The sequence below is a fragment of the Sander lucioperca genome, chromosome 15 (genome assembly GCF_008315115.2).
Source record: "Sander lucioperca isolate FBNREF2018 chromosome 15, SLUC_FBN_1.2, whole genome shotgun sequence".
NCBI classification, from domain to species: Eukaryota; Metazoa; Chordata; class Actinopteri; order Perciformes; family Percidae; genus Sander; species Sander lucioperca.
The window spans coordinates 9,682,562-9,699,958 of NC_050187.1; the positions used below are offsets into that span (position 1 = coordinate 9,682,562).

The 17,397-nt window shown below is 38.3% G+C and overlaps 1 long non-coding RNA gene across 1 annotated transcript; it reads left to right on the forward strand.

Annotated features, from left to right (window-relative positions):
- The first annotated feature begins 6,473 nt into the window (after window positions 1–6,473).
- Window positions 6,474–7,226, forward strand: LOC116047895. The gene is made up of 3 exons (XR_004104506.1): window positions 6,474–6,604; window positions 6,768–6,847; window positions 7,176–7,226. It is a non-coding gene; the product is annotated as an uncharacterized LOC116047895 (long non-coding RNA).
- The last annotated feature ends 10,171 nt before the right edge of the window (window positions 7,227–17,397 follow it).

Here is a 17,397-nt window from a genome sequence, read left to right on the forward strand (position 1 = left end):
AAAAACTAAAAAATTAGACCAAACCCTCATTTTAAATGAAATTTAGCCAATCATTTTGTAGCATGTAATTACTTGCTTTCTACAAAGTACCACACAAAAGTCTCTCTTCACTGTTTGGTTACCAGATAGTGGGTGTAATAAATCTCCTCATGTCCAACTCTGTCAACCTCATCTATGTGACATTCCTGTTTAAATTAGACACAAGACAAACCAAGTCTGCTTGCTAATGTAATATGCAGAACAATCGTTCTCTCCATTAAATTGTTTCAGTAATTGATAAGCCAAAATTGTAATCAATATCAAAATTCAATGAACTACAGAGCTTCACTCTGGAGTTTTTGTAAGTTATTATTCTTTATTTATTACCCTTTAACATTTACAAGCTTAAGTAACACCACTGCAACTTATGCAGAATAGTGAAATTCAAATCAGATTTCTAAACCGCTATATAAATAACAAAAGATGCTGATCCATCATTGGGCTATAATAACTGATTTCCATTCGCAAATCTTAGAGAGAAGTCATGAACAAATGACTGGTACAACTAAAACTCCTGTTCTCAACCAAAACATATATGTATATCTATCTAATATAGGATCCTTATGACGCATGCACAACCTATCACACACAGCAGAAACACCACTGTTCACACACACACCGCTGTTCACACACACTCTCTCTCATACACACAAAAGTCGACATCATTCATGATGTAATTCGTAAAAAGAGTCTGCTTTCCGCCGTATTGGTTTTTTTTTTTTGGTTTTTTTTTTGTTATTATTTTGCTACCTAGGTATAGACGTCCAATGGGAGTCTGCTTCGGACATTATTCGTCAACAATGAATCGATTGGGAAACCTACCATTGAACTGTTAGTCTACACCTCAGTTCTCAGAACTGGCTCAAACTTTTCATCTAATAAAAGTTCAAGACTATGGCCCATCCTATGATCGCCTTTTTTCAAAGGGCTTTTTATCAGATTAACGGCGTTATCCTGTATTCTTTGTTCCTGTTATTTTCTCTTTATTGTTCCTGTTATTTTCTGTATTCCTTTTATTTTCTCTGTATTCCTTTTATCTTCTCCTTATTACTTCTTGTTTTTATTTTCTCTTGTTTCCTTTTTCTTTATGTTGTTTAAGCCAAATTGCCCTGGCCAGGGTTATCAACTGTTTTCTTTTTTTTTTTTTTTTTATCCAATTTGCCTATTCCTTAAAATCTTTTCACATTATCTATGTGAATGTTCCTTAATCCCTTACTTTTTTCTCCCTTTTCTCTATTTCTTCACTTAAATTTCCTTTTCCTCTGTTTCTCTAACTTTTTTAAGCCTTTCCTTCATTTGTCTCATATTCCTTTTTCTCTATTTCTCTAGCACGACACGGTGCAATCCCTCAACGCACACACAGAGTCACACACGAACTGACCAGCGCCCAAATAGTGAGAAAGCTCACCTCATAGTCGACCAATGAAGCGGGAGTCAGTCCCTGGGTGCCCATGATGAAACGATGACCTGGGAGATGCAACCGATCCCATCCTCGTCGCCAAGATTGTGGTGTCTTAAATAGTAATGCTGTGATGCTGTATGAAGAGGAATCCGCCGACACTGATCTTGATTATAAAAAGGTTTATTACAAACAAAGATTCAGCATCAATTTTACAAACTCCTGCAGAGAGCTTGGAGAACGACCAAACCCAAACCTCAAAATTTGTCGCTCTGACTTTTCTTTGTGTGAGCAACGTATGTATCCAATGCATTGTATCAACATAGGACGTAATTTTGTAAGTATATCATTGGACGGATAACTAACCAATCAATGCCTGTTATCTGGCACAACTCCAAAAAAGGTCTCTTCTGTCTTGGGGGGACCCCTACTCATGTTAACAATTTCCAGATGTTCTCAGTAAATGTAGAGTAAAGTTCATAGGACTCCCTTATAACAAACCTTTAAGCAAAGTTTATAGAAAGTTATAGAATGGTCATATACTACAAACACACAAGGAGATATGAGTCAAACAAAACAACGGCATTATAGTACACACAAATATTAAGACATTTCTGTGATATAAGTCAATAATACAAAATACTGACCGAAATGTGTTTTAATCCAGTAACATTAGTCGAACAGCTCCACTGTAGTCAGTATTTAGCTACTGGTGTTGACTGAAACTTGCGGTGCAGCACGATTTGAAGCCACTGCAGTGGGCGTGGTTTCCTTGGGGATTTGAATATTTTCTAAATATTTAGCTTTACACTTGGCGACACATTTAGATATAACATTTAGATTTAGCATTTAACATTTAGATATATATTTAAGATTTAGATTTAGATATAATATTTAGATATATATTTAAGATTTAGATTTAACATTTAACATTTAGATATATATTTAAGCTTTAGATTTAGATATAATATTTAGATTTAACATTTAACATTTAGATATAAATTTAACATTTAGATTTAGATATAACATTTAGATATAAATTTAACATTTAAATTTAGATATAACATTTAGATTTAACATTTAACATTTAGATATATACCCAGTAAGCACACATACGTCGGCACGACGTATGCAGTTGATCGCTTCGTCTGCAATTGATCGCGGGTCATAAAGAAGAATAATGAAGCATCGTTTATTGAGCGTCTGGAGGTCTTATTATGATCGCAATCTATACATCGCAGCGACGTATTAACTATGTCGGTGAGATGTATTAAAAGTTCCTCAGTTGTTCGCGGGTCATAATAAAGCGTCGTTTATTGAGCGTCTGGACGTCTTATTATGATCGCAATCTATACATCGCAGCGACGTATTAACTATGTTGGAACGATGTATTAAAAGTTCCTCAGTTGTTCACGTGTCATTTGGAAGCATCGTTTAATGAGCGTCTGGACATCTTTACTACACACACTGTTGATGTGATGGACAGTGAATCTGAATTCTTGCCCAGCAACTTTTAATGTGTTAGTGTGCTATTTTCTATAATAATCTGAACTTGTGTAAATTATCTTTGAGTAGCCATATGTCTTCACATAGTAGACAATGGCAAAATAAATCAGAATGTTTTTTTGGTGAAGTGTCCCTTTGAATAATTTTTAATCATGTTAATGAGGAGTAGGCCTATGTAATAATTTATATTTATATTCACAAACAGTAGCCTATTGAAGAATTTAATTTTCAAACCCTTTACCCTATTTATATTAGAATGAAACAGACAAAAAATTGTTATTAAAGCAGCCATATTATGCTCATTTTCAGGTTCATAATTGTATTTTAAGGTTGTACCAGAATAAGTTTACATGGTTTAATCTTCAAAAAACACCATATTTGTGTTGTACTGCACCGCTCTCTCTCACTGCTGCAGATCCTCTTTTCAGCTGGTCTCTGTTTTAGCTACAGAGTGAGACCTCTTTTCTTCTTCTTCTTCTTCTTCTGTACTATCTTTGATTGCACTGCACATGCCCAGTAGCTCAGATGTAGATCATGTCAGCTAGCTAGCTCCATAGACAGTAAAAGAAAGGCTGTTTCTACAACTTCGGTCAGTTACAAGGCAGGATTAGCTGGGAGACTTCTAAATGAGGGCGCACATGTAAGTAGTTCTTTTGTAGATTATGGTGAACTTGTGTGTGTTGTAGCAGTGCTTTGCTATTGAGAACGAGGTAGCATGCTAGCGTTAGCATGCTAGCGTTAGCCATAGCGTTAGCATGCTAACGCTACGAGCTAATGGTTGCGGTTAGCCTGCTCGTTTCGGCTTGTGACGTCACAAGCCGTGCCGATTTTGAACAGCTCACCCAGAGACTGAAGGCAGGACACATTCAGAAACCGTATCTCACTCTAAACAGCATGGATGGATTTTTTTCAAAGTTTGTATGTGTGTGGAAGCACCAGAGACACAAAATAACACCCCAAATCCCAGAAAAAGTGATTTTTTCATAATATGGGCACTTTAAGTTGTGTTCTATTGAAAGGATCTAGCTACATGCTAACGAGAGCTCGACTCGGCGGAAGCATAAATACTTCAGCGCGGAAGGATACATGAGTGAATCGACAGTGATCCAACTGTCAGTCTCCGTCAGTGTCGATCAAAGTCGGGAGGATGGCGCTTGGACATTTAGCAACGGAGGATTTAATCATGGGCTTACTTCGTTTAGGAATAAAGGTCACTGAAGAGGAGCGAAGTAAATTCAAAGGTAAATTATGTGCATTTTTAATCTGTGTTTGTGGTGTTAATATTCAAAGTTGGAAGTTAACTTTACCGTTAGCACTAGCCAAGTTCATACTCTGTCAACATTAGCTAGCTACACTCGACATTGATGATTGCCATTATTAACGTTAACAGGTTAGTTAGTTAAAACATTAGCAGTATTATGTCCCATATTGCCATTCTACATGTTACGACATGGTACTTAGCTAGCTAACGGTACTTAGCTACAGTTGACCATCGAGCTAGCTAGCTAACATTAACGTTAGCTATTAAACTACTGCATCAGAGGAGAAAAAAGCGTTTTTGCCGCCGAAAAGTCTTTTCTTCTGACTTACGTTAACGCTAGCTATAAAACGTTAGCTGGACTGCGTCAGAGGAGAACGATAAAAAGCGTCTTTGCCGCCTAAAAGTCTTTTGTTCTGAAATATATGTTAATGGTAAAGCAAAGCCATTTGGGCGGAATGTGACTATCGGTAGCCAGTGAGGGTTTGAAATGATGATTTATTCTTTATTTTGTCGTCAAACTGTCTTAGAACATTTTTGTAAAACCATGTAATGTTAACGTTAATTAACCTACAAAGACTAATGTCAAGTTACAACACCAGTCACGTTAACGTTAACTGACAGAACCGACCAACGGTTAACCTCCCTTTCGAGTAGCTAGCTAAGCTTAACATTTAACGTTAGCTAGCTAGCTGCTGTTTTCAAAATAACCCGATTATTATCATTAATAAAAAAAGTAAGATAGGCCTAACGTTACGTTATATTAATATAGTGTGTGTGTGTGTGTGTGTGTGTATGTGTGTGTGTGTGTGTGTGTGTGTGTGCGCGTGTGCGTGTGTGTGTGTGTGTGTGTGTGTGTGTGTGAGAGAGAGACACTTTTCCAGCGTCTCTAATGAGGTACGCCTAAATACTTTTTTTTTTAAGATTATTTTTTGGGCATTTTAGGCCTTTAATAGACAGGACAGCTGAAGACATGAAAGGGAATGACATGCAGCAAAGGGCCGCACGTCGGAGTCAAACCCACGGCCGCTGCGTCGAGGAGTAAACCTTTATATATATATATGGGCGCCAACTGAGCTATCTGGGCACCCTACTTTGTGTTTTTATATGGATATTAGGTCCGGACCAAACGGAGGATGATAGAGAAGCGTGATTGCATAATGTGCCTTTTAAATGTGTAACGTTACTTACATTATGCTGTTACCACAGTGGTGGATAATATTGCTGTTTTTCTTTTCTGTATTGTACGTTAGATAATGAAGTTGACGGAGAAAGCAGTGGGCTATGGATTGACTGAGAGGAGGGTTTCATACCTCTTTGAAGGATCGTTTAAGAAGCAAGCCAAATTCAACCGATTTGTACAGCAGTGGAAAGAAACCGTGACACTAACCGTTGAGCCTGTCCCGGTACATTCAGAGAAGGCTACAGTGGAATCAAGGTACCGGTAACAGTAATGTTATGTGATTGTTATAACATTAGGCCCAAGTAGAACCATGGAAAATAACTCAAAATCTCATAGACATATAAATAATATATTACTACTGAAGAAGTTTTTATCTGGATCTGAATTCACCTGGCTCCGGTAGTTTATGTAGTGTAACATTATGCATTAGGGTGTACACTCTGTAATGCATAATCTTGCACAGTCTTTGTAGTCCGAACGCAGGGGTAGAATGTAACTAAGTACATTTACTCCAGTACTGTACTTCAGTCTAAATGTTGAGGTACTTGTACTTTACTTGAGTCTTTTCTTTTCATTCCACTTTCTACTTTTTACTCCACTACATTTATCTGTTACAGCTTTAGTTACTAGTTACTTTAGTTACTCCACTACATTCATCTGTTACAGCTTTAGTTACTAGTTACTTTACACATTAAGATTACTGCTCACAGAACACATGTAGTTTATAAAATCTGATGTTTGATTCTAAAGTAAACTGAGATGATTAGTCCATTAAACACACAACTGGTTGGATCCTTTACACTTTCTAACATGTTTTAATGTTTAACTACATTATCCTGATAATACTTACAGACTTTTGCTTAAGTAACATTTACACTGCAGGACTTTTACTGTAACAGTATTGTTACAGTATGGTTAATTTGCCATACATTTTAAGACTATTGTTTTATTGTAAGAGTCCATGCAGGGTTTGTCTACATGTTTTATTTCCCTATATTAAAGGCTCTCTTTGAAATTTAATTTTAAAATCCTATGATAATGTTGTGACATGTTTCCTGTTTGTTGTTTGTGCTGTGTTGCAGAATGAATATCTGCCAAAGATTTTAAGATGGCTTTAAGATCCTAGTACCCACAGTGCTTAGACTGACTCAAAGGAAATCTCCCCTTGCAGATCTGGCTTTGGAGGAAAGAGAGGCTGCCCTCACCGAAGATGTCCCTGGTAAGTAACTCACTGATCAGCCGTGGTCACCCCTAGTGTTGTGGAGCCATTTAAGCTTAATTTCTTTTCTATTTGTCTTCAGACAAGATAAGGCCTAACCAACCAAAATACACTGTACATTCACCTAATACACTTTCTTTTATTTTTTTTACTTATTTTCCAGGGATTGATTTCAGAGCTGCAATCCTGCTGTTGCCGATCCTGTTCAGGGAGAAAAATGACATTCTCATCATACTTGGAGAGGTGTGTAATTTGCGTATACTTATTTTTTGTTTACATTACTTCACGCAGAGACTGGGAGAATTATATGCATCCCTTGGATGTCTTATTTCATAATACAAAGTTTCTAGCTGTCAATACTGGGCCTTGGTGTGGACATGGGGGAACGCAAAGCTAAATATGGAAGAAAAAAAAATGCATGCACAGTAAGAAAGATCTCTGATTTCACAAAAAATGTTGTAGTCTTTTGATTGCTTTTGAAAGTCTATTTGAACAGTTGTTTTTTTTATGAATGTTTGTGGTAGATTTCTGCAATTTAACTGAGTGAATACTACTTTATGATCTCTTGCAGGATCAGCCTGGTTGTAGCGCTATCCTATTGCATGCAGAGGGAGTTTGAAAGACAACCGTTTATCCCGCCCCTCGGATTGAGCCCTGTCAATGGAGAGTTCCCAGACCCAACATCTTGATCTGGGTCTGGCCAAGCCTCCAGGAAGAGCGCCGAGTCTAAAAGCCACCATGGGCTTAGCGGATAACGGTGGTACTGCACCCCATGGCCCAGAAAGACTTTTCACATAGACTTTGCATGGCGAAAGAAACGTCTATATTTCAGCGGATAATTTGTTTCTGGGTATATCAACTTACCAGCCCGAACACTGAAAGGGTCCTTGGTTAAAACTTTACGTTTTTAACATTTTTAACATTCACTAGAAGCGAATCCAGAATTATTAAATTTTTTAAATATATATATTCCACTAAATTAAACCAATCTCTTATTCACTTTGCTGTGCAGAAACCATTCTATACTATATTTACCTCTATAGAAAACTGAGAAGACTAGATAAAACAAAATAAATGGTATGATAATAATTCGAATCCAACGATTTTATTACAGCAGCAGTAATGAGGAACCCGGTCCTCCAGGCGCCGACGGAAGCGGAGGCCGAGAAGGCCATCAAAGAGTTTCTCCGGCTGGCACCTAATCGCCACCACCGCCGGCCAAGATAATTCTTTATTTTAATGTTTAATGTTTTAATATTTGTTAATGTTTTTTATGTTTATTGATTAATTATATAGTTCAAAATAAATGTTTGTTCAGCAAAAAGTGAGAAGTTTACTGGTCTTGTTTATACCAGCGATCCTACAGAGTGATTTAAGATGTTTTCAAGTAATTAGGTTAATAATTGTTTGTCATCTTCTAGACCAGGGGTCACCAACACGGTGCCCGCGGGCAGCAGGTAGCCCCCAAGGACCACATGAGTAGCCTTCAGGCCTGTTCTAAAAATGAAAATTGAATATTGACATTATCTGTTTCCCACCTTGTTAAGTCATTGTTGATAATTATTGTGAGTACTCATTAACGTAATCAGTGTCTTCACATAGATGACTATCATTAATCATTAATAATCATATATAACTAAAGGCAAACTGAGCAAATTTGTTACTTCAGAAGAGCGTATCAAACTGGTAGCCCTTCGTATGACTCGGTACCCATGAAGTAGCTCTCAGTTTCTAAAAGGTTGGTGACCCCTGTTCTAGACTATGATTTCTACAGATTAGACTGGTATTATTGGACTGTAGCTATAGTTTATTATAAAGTAGTAGTAGTTATAGCAGTAAAATGTTAATTAGGCCCCCTATCTAAAATCTTCTCGGTGTACTAAGGTAAGTAATTTGTAATTTATTTTATCAACATTTAAAGAGTAAAGGTATGTTAGGATAACATACGGTATATAGCGCCTGACATCTGCAGACGGTATAAATGATATCTGGTGGATGTAGAGCCTGACATCTGTACTATGTATAACAGGAAGATGACCACATCTGTAAGATGTATAGCAGATGTTAGAACGATGTATATAAGCCTGCATCTCTACAATGTATTGCATACGTTAGAACGACGTATATAAGCCTACATCTCTACGATGTATTGCATACGTTAGAACGACGTATGTAAGCCTACATCTCTACGATGTATTGCATACGTTAGAATGACGTATGTAAGCCTACATCTCTACGATGTATTGCATACGTTAGAATGACGTATGTAAGCCTACATCTCTACGATGTATTGCATACGTAGAACGACGTATAAGCCTACATCTCTACGATGTATTGCATACGTAGAACGACGTATAAGCCTACATCTCAACGATGTATGGCATACATTAGAACGATGTATATTGCCTGCATCTCTACGACGTATGGCATACGTTAGAATGATGTATATATGTATACGTCGCGGAGAGAGCGGCTATATGTCGCTGAAACGTAGCGCAGCGACGTTGCGGGGACGTCGTGCCAGTGAGCAAACTACTAAAATAATCCCCGATGCAATTTGATTACATCGCCAATACGTCGCCGCGACGTATGTGTGCTTACTGGGTATTTAACATTTAGATTTAACATTTAGATTTAGATATAACATTTAGATTTAGATATAATATATATATATATATATAATTTCTGTCTCAAATGTGAGAAAAATGTGCTAAATGTGAGGAAAGTGAGCTAAATGTTGAAAATTCATCAGTTAAAAAATTGTAACCGAACTTTTACATTCGGCACCCCATATGGTTGTACCATGCAGTGTAAATGCAGCATTAGTAACAAGTGCCACGTGTTTTTACTGGTTAGTTGCCAGAAGTTAAAGTGTTTGACTCTTGTGGCAGAACGCTAGTGAAAAAGAGCAAGCCTGCTCAGCAAACTCTTCCTTAGGGTAACAAAAAAAAATCTCAAGGGTAATGGCTTAAATTAGCTCATCAATGTCGTAAAAGAAAGGTCTCACATTATTAGCTTTATCTCCACTTTCTGCCTAATGTAGTGTAGAAAAGGCTCATGCAAATGCAGTGTAAATCCAGTTATAGGCACAGTGCCTTCAATCCTTGCACTCCCTACTTACTGCTGCCATATAGACAGTGAACAAGCATTTAAAGCATATTCTGCTGTTGCAAAGAGTGTAGATGAAGACAATTATTACAATTTATTAAACTCTTGGATGTGTGTTACTTCTCTGCATGATTTGCCCTTGCACTGTCTTTACTACGCTTGTCAGGGACAAACGCAAATGTAACCTGTAGGAAATTAGTCTCAGCGTGGAATTATTGATGCCGCTTTGATGTAAACACTCTTCTCTAAGGGTGTTAAAGATTGTTTTTGGGATTTACTGAGAGCTATTTCCTTTGCGCGTCAAATGAAATTGAGTGTAATTATCACTGAGGTTTTCTACATTATACAGACTCTTTGCACTTCTAACACGAAGAAAGAGAGTAGGAATTAAAGATGCGTTTTGCTTGCGGCTTTTGCCCTGTGAGCTTAAGACCACTCCCTAGCGCAACACACACACACACACACACACACACACGCACACACACACACACACACACACACACACACACACACACACACACACACACACAGTTCACTATCTTTGTGGGGACCCGTCATTGACATAATGCATTCCCTAGCCCCTTACCCTAATCTTAACCATCACAACTAAATGCCTAACCTTAACCCTTACCCTCACCCTAACCATAACCTAATTCTAACCCTAATCCTAAAACCAAGTCTTAACCCTCAAACAACCCTTTAAACTTGTGGGGTCCAGCAAAAAAAAAAAGTATGCTGTATTCCCAGTTTTTGGACCCCACGAATGTAGTTAAACAAGAACACACACACACACACACACACACACACACACACACACACACACTCTCATCAAAACATTGGTATCCTCAGCCCGCCAGTCTTGTTAGGCATTCTGCTGCAGTCCTGATTCAGGCAGGGTTTGGGACCTTGACTGACCAGGAATACTCCATCCATTATGATGCACACATCATTAAATCTTCAAAATACATGAATTATTCACAGCTACGAATATGCGTTAGCAGCATGTTATTGTTATTATGTGTGTATCTTTATGCTGTGTGTGTGTCTGCATTTAGGAGCACACATGTTTATGGTATATAGAGCACTTTATGTATTCACCATAATAGAGGCTGTTTCAGAGGGGAATGATGGAGAGGTGCGTTTTTATTTTCACTCTGCATCATAGAAACCATAGATTTGAATGCATGTGGTGTGCTGAGACTTTCCGCACCCGAAAAACAAATCCCTTATATCTCTTTCGTATTTCTTTTCAACAATGATTTGTAATGGTTTTGGAAGGCACAGACAGTTAGCTGTTATTTTCAAGCCCTCCTGCTCCCGGAAAACTTTAATATTGCATTATTTCAACCCAGTGTTGATCTTCTCCAGGTGACACATTTCCACAGTTCTACAGCCAAGTTGAAACATTGCACAAATAAAGTTACTAGAGTGCGATTTTAGTGTGCGATCATTCCTTTGACTGTATTCAGCATCCCCCCCCACAGATAAAACTGTGTTTTGGTTGTCTCTTACAACAAAGCACAATTATTCAAAGCACAATGTTCTGACAATTCTCTCTGATCTACTGGCTTGTCACTGACAGTACAGACATGATCAACTGCGTCACGATGGCTTTGCTGTTGGGATATTTTACCATTAGAAGTTAGAAGAGGCATACAGCAAACTGCAGTAGTCTTTTATGTTACGTCTCCAGCCTGGCGTCACTAAGCAACTACAATTTTTTAATCCTTTAACCAGAGAGGGTTTGCCGAGCGCATATGCTCTTTTTCAGAAACACCTAAAATAGAAAGAAAGGGAGAGGAGATATTAAACCTGGACCGGTTAATGCTTCACTCTGCCCGTCTCCATCTGGGAGACGATTCCAATCCCAGCCTTCTTTTCACTGAATCAGAGAATCATTTATTTTTAATGGAGGGCCTTCAAAAGAAAAGAAAAAAAAACAGCTTTCCTGTCCTCTCTTCTCCTCTGTTTTCCATGCCAGGCCACAGAGAAAGAAATTAGCTGCAGGATTTGATTTTCTCTGGGAAGTGTTTATGCAGAGCTGAATGCATTGAACCCTTTTGTTTATAGGAGCAGGACAGGCGGATGCACAGAGCTACCGAGGGCCAGGTGCTGCATCCAAAGGAAGATATGAGGAAATATGGCTGTGATGAGCACAATGAGCTGTATTATGTTTTACAATATTGTGTTTGGCCCGCAAGATTGAAAAGCTCTGAGAATTTAACAACTTGTGTGTTTCAATGAAGGTGTTATAAAAGCTAGAATTCTAAATGCAGACATATTGCCTATTGTTGATAACGCCGACCCACATTAAAGACAGCTAATGTCTTTTCTAAATTTGTTGTTTTTACAGTGGAGCATTGGAGTCATTTTGGTTTATAACAATACATCCATTTTGATTCATATTATGATGAAGGTTAATTCTGTTTATTTGTATTAGTAGTTATGGTAGTGGCTTTGCTTTAGCAACAGATTCTCACTCCCATCTCGTAAAATACGAACGCTTGGTCAGGTGCCTTTGTCGTTGTTATTGACGCTAAAAGTCTCCTTTAGCGTCATACAACGCACTTTATCTAAACGAGCTTGGTCGGGACTATTGGCGTCCTTTTTGACGCAGTTATGTTAAGGAAATGGTCGTGGGTGAGCTTATGTTTCTGTGACACGCTGGAAGAGCGGGACGGTTGGGTTTAGGAAAAGAAAAAATATCGTCAAATCATACTAATCGCTACCGTAGTGGCTCTTGGTGTTATGTCATCTTCAAACCCCGTGTAACTGCTGCTCTCCCCGGTATGTTCTACAAACACGCTGAAGGGCGCTTTTTTCATTGCTTCAGACGCTGACAGCCACTGTCCAAACGTCTGTATTTTACGAGTTCGGAGTGAGAACGGGTTGGCTTTAGTGACCTAGGCATCCAGTATAACACTAATGGTTAAAGCTTTCTGCAGAATGTATTAATCCACTTTGTATGTGTAATTCATCGATTACAAGGTTGCGTTTTACAGAATATGGGCAACTTCTGCGGATCCATTCCCGGCTGGGGTACCATTTTGCATTCATTACCCCCCTCACCTACATTTCCTGTATATCTCTACTACCGCTACCAAATGAAGGCAAATACGCCCAAAAAACAATAACATCACTGTAATGAATTTATTTCATCAGTCATAATCTCTTATGTGCAAAGAAAATCAATTTGACCATCTTGACCATCATTAAAGGTCCCGTAATATACTCCTTTTCAGATTAATATTTGAATTTTAGGATTAAACTAGAACATGTTTACATGCTTTTATGTTAAAAAAAAACAACCCAATTTTTCTCATACTGTCTCTCTGAATATCCCTCTTCACCCTCTGTCTGAAAGTCTGTTCTGATTGGTCAGTGTTGCATCTGTGTTTTTGGAGTCTCTGTACCATCAGTGCAGCTAGGGAATGACTGTAATGGCATGTTGACCTCTATAGCCTATATAGTTTAGTTGTGACATCCCAACTGTAAAGACGTCCTGACGGCTCATTTAAAGGCACAGTTTCTGAATACGGGCTGTGTGCATTTCTCTGTGGATTGAGGGTTTTGATACGTTGACAGTATTTATACAGCACCTCCACCTAAGGATTTAATTTATTATTTAATTTTATTTTATTATATTTTAATTGAAATATTTGTTTACAGCTTGAGCTATGTGGGTGTAGTGTGAAGAGGCTTCAATAATTCATTGTGCAACCCTATGTTGTAAAATGACAAATAAATAAACCATGTAACCTTATGGATTATTTGTCTGAAAAGGGCTTTATATGCGTTTTTATATAAAAGTCTCCTCTCCACCTGAGATGTGGGACGGGAACACTGGAACACCTGGAAAAAAAACTCAAGAACCCATTCGCACATTTATTTTTGTTTTCAAAAACGGTTAGTCGTAACCAGAACAAGATTTCTTAACACAAATCAAGTTTGTGATTGCAGTGGAAATGACAAAGCCTTCCCTTTGTCATTGTAGCTTTTACAACTCAGGGCACCACATGGCTGCAAAGACATGAGTTATCCTCGGCTATTATTGCTTCCGCAGAAAACCAATACATGCATATATGCTTTTAGGGAGTACTTTGTCATTTAGATCTTCCATTGACATGAATTATTCAGGACTCAGGACACTCTGATAACATTGCAAAAAACATTAATATAAAATGTCTACATGTCAAAAAAACAAGAAGGATAATGTAGGATTAATGCTATTGTTAACGCATGTATAAGTAGAGTCTGCAGAGCATTGTGGCCTATGCTGAAGTGTGTAATAGTGTGTAATATTACACAGTACGTGTCATATACGCTGCTGGTCTGGACTTGTTTATCTGAAACATTCCTGGAGGTCATACACAGTGTTAGGTTTGGTAAATTGGGTCCTGTGGTGCCGTATACTGTATTTTGTCAGCATGAGATGCATGTTTGCTCAATAAAAGATGAGCAACATCTCTTTTCACTTTTGCAAATGCGTTCCTAAATGTTGATTGCAACTTTCAGGGCAATTAAACTGGTGTTCAAGCTTCAGTTATAACTGTGTGTAAGAAGGAAGAGCTGGAATATTTTAGGTTACCTTAAATGACACGAGATTGAGTGGAACCAAGTGCTGCTTCAATTTATAAATAAGGATTTGACTCCTTAATTTAGTGCAAAAAGCAACCCGTTCTCACTCCCAACTCCACCCAGCGTCAGATACCAATGCAAAAATCATCCTTTAGCGTCTGTATGGGACACACCAGGCAGAACAGCAGCTTGACCACAGCACTGTAAAATGACGTAGTATAAAGAGTGACAGTGGCGTGTATATTACACTGAAATCCGCATTAGGACGTAGGTTGGGGTGGTGGATGAGTCAAACAACACAAGAGACCTTGTCCCACATGTTACCTAAACATACATTTTTTTTAACCCCACCCACAATCTTTTCCTAACTTTAACTAAGCGCTTTTACCCTGCACATTGAAAAATGACACCAAAGGGGTACCCAGAGCGGCAAGCATCGCTGTGGGTGGGATTACATTACAATTAGCTGAAAGGCTTTGTCAGACACGGAGGAGAGGGGGGTGAGGGGAGGGGTGACGCGATGACGTCACCCTTTTTTTATTCAAACTTAGTGAAGTTAAAATAGATAATTAAAGAATGAAATTGAAGAATTAGTTCAAGATTAAATATAATTAAAGAATGACCAAATTAAATAATTAGTTTAAAAAGTTTAAATATAAAACTAAAGAATTAGTTTATAAAACTAAAGAATTAAAGAATAAGTTTCAGAAGTTTAAATATTAAACTAAAGAGTGAAAGAATATGTTTAAGAAGTTTAAATACAAAACTTAAGAATGAAAGAATAAGTTTAAGAAGTTTAAATATAAAACTAAAGAATTAGAGAATACGTTTAAGAATATTCTTTAGTCTAAAGATCACCAGAGCTCTCAGTGCAGACGTCCACTCCCGAGCTCTTCATCCGACATAATGAGCTGGTGTTGTGTGGTTTCCAGTTTGCTCCTCCAATTCGCAGAGACCTTCTTTTCTCTCTCTCTCTCTCTCTCTCTCTCTCTCTCCTGCCAGCACACACTCTCCCCTCACAGCAGTTTGACAGAAAGTGAAGCTGTTTATAATGTACAGATCTTTTTAAAAAGCATACCTTAGCTGAGGCCTACATACAAATCTAAACACACACACAGACACACACACACACACACACACACACACACACACACACACACACACACACACACCGGCCAAAAAAAGAGCCAAGAAACGAAACCCTCCTTGCATCACTCAGTGACAAAATGGTTTCCAGATTAGAGAATCTGGTTTTACGTACTGTTGAAAGTCTTTTAATCACATACTATGTCACTCAATAAACATAAACATATATACCAAATATAATAATTTTAAGTTTATAAAATTCAGCCATAGTGACATAATTGCTTTAAAAGTCAACAAAATATGATAAGGTAAATCATTATATTTGAATCAGGTTCTATTGGCAAACAATGTGTAGATTTTGCTCTTGGTCATTGAATTATTAAAAAAGTAAAATGATAATACTGTACCTCTGGTATGATTGCTGTTTGTATAAGCAAAGCCACCTCCCTGTGTTGTATCTTCATTGTACCACATTCTTCTGCCATTCTGATAGTAGAAGGAAGACCTTAGCAGTTGACCCTTCTTGTCACTTGCAACATCCTTGGGTGACTGGTGCCACACATCTGACTTAGTTTTTATACTGGTGCTCCAGAGACCTCTGATAGGATTAGGTGGTTAGGTTAGCAGTGGTGTCCTACTTGGTCCCAAATAATTGTGTTACTTGCGAATTTCTGCCCACTCCGTTAAAATGGTAAATAAATAGAAAGAGAATTTTGAGCGATCATTTGCCTTCATTGAGATCTGCAATAGCCAATATTGTTTATTTATTACTATTTCTAACTATAGCAGTGTAATAGTAAGTAATAAAGCAACACTGAATATGTGTATCAAATAATGACTTAAAGGGTAACTACCGTTTTTTTTTCAACCTGCCTTTCCCCATGTCCATTTGTGTCTAATAGACTGAGGGCGTTTTCACACATGAAAGTCCGAACCAAGGTCCGGACCAAGGTTCATGTTTTTGTTACATTGTATACATTTGATCCGGTAAGTTTTGGTTTCACACTGAAGTTATGCAAGCGCACTAAAGATCTACATACTTATAATTGATTGGTTTGTAGACAGGCTTCCCCGTCCTCTCGTCTCCTCTCTCTGTGTCGGAGTTTTTTCAGCTGACTGCTGCTCTCCCATATGGCCGCGGCTCTTTTTGTTTTGTTGTGATGTTGAGAAGCAAGACACTGGAACTTTCTGGAGAATTTATTCAGAGACAAACGGAAACCTACACTGTACATTTACTACCACTTAACAAATAAACTGCTGATGTATTCTCTGCTCTGATAGCCGACAGCTGTCTGCTCTGAGCGCATTCACCGTCACTCTCACTCTCTCATGTAGCCTACACACTAAGCACCGAGCTATTCCTTAAAGGAGCTATTCCCCGGTCTTGTAACACAAGGAGAGCCTGCCAGAGCTTCTTCTATTTGGTCCGAAAGTCCGAACCATCCAAAAAATGCTTTCACACTGTAAACGAACCGGACCGAGACCACCTCTTTTGGTCGGACCGAAATTTGGTCTTTTGATCCGGACCGTGGTCCGGGAGAGGTTTCACACCTGTAATTTTGGTTCGGATTAAACTGAAAAGTCCGAAAGTCCGGACCAAATGAGGTATGTGTGAAAACGCCCTGATATGACGAAATCTTTGAATTTGGTCCAGTATTGAGCGAGATCGCAATGATGGGCCGACGCAAACCGAGCTGCAATATAACCTAAAAGGGCAATTGTGCAGCCTTGCTTTTTGTCCACTAAAAGTGATTTTGTTTGCTACCGACAGGCCCATATTGTTACTAAAAGTGTCTGACAACATTATCAATCTCAGGACGTGACTTTTTGTCCGAAGACAGCGGTGTGGAGAGTGGAACGCGATTCGAGAAAAAGGCGTTCAGGGAGTGTAGTTTCAGCGTAACGTTACGCTACAGAAATGATAAGCTCCTGTTATCTAAAAATTTGTCAGTGCCATGGCTCAATATTTAAATGATTTCGACAATGGATGAGGTTGTTATAGTTCGATGACCACAAGTATT